This window comes from Lygodium microphyllum, unplaced genomic scaffold, assembly GCF_053477565.2.
Source record: "Lygodium microphyllum isolate KBCC unplaced genomic scaffold, Lygodium_microphyllum_v1.1.10 scaffold_41, whole genome shotgun sequence".
Lineage (NCBI taxonomy): Eukaryota > Viridiplantae > Streptophyta > Polypodiopsida > Schizaeales > Lygodiaceae > Lygodium > Lygodium microphyllum.
In genome coordinates this window covers 1,124,638-1,127,453 of record NW_028229524.1, presented here as the reverse complement: position 1 = coordinate 1,127,453, position 2,816 = coordinate 1,124,638, and the positions used below count along the sequence as shown (strand labels likewise).

General features: G+C 42.1%; 1 long non-coding RNA gene across 1 annotated transcript; it reads right to left on the bottom strand.

Moving 5' to 3' along the window:
• Positions 1-1,106: 1,106 nt before the first annotated feature.
• LOC148009088 (uncharacterized) lies at positions 1,107-2,575 on the bottom strand. Its single transcript, XR_015689875.1, has 3 exons — positions 2,424-2,575; positions 1,975-2,036; positions 1,107-1,873 (listed from the first exon to the last, which is right to left on the bottom strand). It is a non-coding gene; the product is annotated as an uncharacterized LOC148009088 (long non-coding RNA).
• Between the last annotated feature and the right edge of the window lie 241 nt (positions 2,576-2,816).

Here is a 2,816-nt window from a genome sequence, read left to right as displayed (position 1 = left end):
TATGTTTTGTTATTGCATGAGAAGTATGGCTAATATTCTTGAGTAATGTTCTTTTGTTTTCCCCAAACACACAAACCACATGCTCTCTAGTTTTTTTTTCATACACTATTTTGCGCGTCTATATATGCGTCTAAGTTGCAAGTGAAATCGCATCTATGTATATGCGCATCTATATGTGCGTCTATAAGTGCGTCTATATGAGCATCTATATTCGGATGTATATGCCTATTTATTTAAGCGTGTATATGCGCGTCTAAAGCGCGTCTATTAGTGCGTGTAGATTTCCATATACATGCGACTATAGACGCGAAATTATACACGCGCACTTAGACAGGCTTATAGACGCACCCGTAAGATTTTCTCTCAATTCAAAAATTGCGTCTAAGAGCGCGTCTAAGAGGCCTTTTTATTGTAGTGTATGCAAGCTATCATGATGTTACTTTGGTAGAATCTTATAAGAGAAAACTATGAAGTGTTGAAGAGAAGGGAGCAAACTTGTCCATTTTACAATGCAATAAACCAAATGACACGAAAATGAAGAGAAGGCAATCATGGGATAACAAACATTCATTTTATATAGGTGGCACCCCAATCAAATAAGCTACTTAATCACTTGCCTTATGTTATCTTGTACCCACACCTAGTCACGACCATTGAGCTTGTAGAAAGTCATAAGATAACACTTCATGTGTATGAAGCTAGAGCATGCCTCTACAATTTAACTTTCCCCACATACTCCTAAAGCAATTTGATTTCTGTTCTTCTTATAATGCAGCATGAAGTTAGCTAGAATTATACAAAAGTCTTCTTGGGAGAAGTTATATTCTCTCTCACAAAATTATGTCTTTGCCTTTCAATTATACAATTATATAAGACATTTGGTATATGTCACACACATATTACGTGGTGGGATCTTAAGAAATCCACCTTGACATATGTGAGTGTAGTTTCATTATTGAGGATTTTCAATCTCATATGTTTAAGATATATGGAATTGAATTTGTAGAACAGTTTTTAATCTCTAGTCTATGAAAAAAGGGATTGTTAACTAATTTAGGACAATATATAGGTGTATAGAGTGTTTAAAAATGCCTCTTGAACATTAGATGCATGTGAAACATAGGGAGTCTTGGCAATGTACCTTTGATGAGGATGGGCCCGAGCCATGAAGAAGAGAGGAGCGCCAAATGGAATTTATAACTTTATCTACTTGGTTCATCTACTTAGGCTATTGTATGCTTCATGGCATATTTTGAATACAAATTTTATCACTAATTTGAGCTCCAATGGTCAAACAAGTTACACCATTGATTAATGCACAGAAGAGTTACTTAGATAAGGCTAGATGATGGAAACACTCGATCATTGTTTGAGCTCCAATAGTTAAACAAGTTACACCATTGATTAATGTATAGAAGAATGACTTAGATAAGGTTGGATGATAGAAACATTGGATCATTTGGGCTGACGAAACTAGGATAGATGGCTATTCACATGAAAATGGATGAGAGAGTTTATTTCTAACGCGTTCGGGCTTATGGCACCCATTAGAGACTTTATGAGTGTCTTCCTAAATTAACAAATTCGTGGACGAAGCATCAAAATTTCGTTGTCTTCAGACGATTGGAGCTCAAACAAGAGTATCAACAAATACTCGGCATCTCTTAGACATGGGAACTGCCGTGTTTGATACTGACACGGTTTGAGCCGAAATAAGACTATCAAGAAATATCCTGCGTCTTCTCGACAGAGCTGTGTTTCACAGGCATGGTCGGCGCTAGGGCGTCTCGGGGTTGTCTGGTTGGCTAGCTTTGACGCATTCTGGGCTACACAGGTAATCAGGATGGTCGACTGATAATTCGCGCTTGGGAACCTGCCCGGAGCCCACACAATAGATATCAGGTAGTTGTTATCAGGTAGTTGCTGCAATTATGATTGCAAGAATTTTGAGACAGAGAGAGAAAGAGAGAGAACCTGTTCAAGACGGTATTGGGCGACGCCCATCTGGCGAAAGTGCATCTTCGGGGTTCTTAGACCTGATCGGACACAAGCGAGCTCAATTTACCAGGGATTGATCAAACATGTGCGAGAGAGAGAGAGAGAGACAGAGAGAGTGTGTGTGTGTGTGTGTGTAAGGTTTGCCTGCAGTCGAGGACGTCTGAAGGAGGATTGATCAAACATGTGCGAGTGTGTGTGCGCGTGTGCGCGTAAGGTTTGCCTGCAGTCGTACCTGCAGTCGAGTACGTCTGAAGGAGGATCAAGAAGAAAGAGAGAGAGGGAAAGGTTTGCCTGTAGTCAATTGCCTGTAGTCAAGCACGTCTGAAGGAGAATCAAGAGGGGGGGGGGAGAGAGAGAGAGAGAGAGTACGTCTGAAGCTGGAGGATCCCGGGCGCCGGGCGGGGCGGGAGGGAGAGAGAGATTACCTGCCGTCGAGTACGTCTGGAGGAGGATGAACAAACACACGACGGCTAGCCATGAGATTAACAGGAGACTACTGTCGTGCGAGCGCCCCATGATGGATGATACCTACTGCTCGTCTCTTCTCATCAGAGTCATCTCCATCTTAAAGGCCTGCCACGTTAATATCAGACCAGCAGTCGGCGCTCCATCGATCTCTTTAAATGTTGTCCACGTGGCGGCAATCATCAGCGGCGTTGACTTTGAAATTCGTCCGTCGCGCGCCGTTCCACGTACGTGACGACGAATCACGCCTTTAATATATATATAAAGAGGATCGTGAAGTCCGACCGTTCACACATCGGATTACAATCGAGTGCCATGCGCAACTTATTAAAATCCGCGACCATCGGAATCGT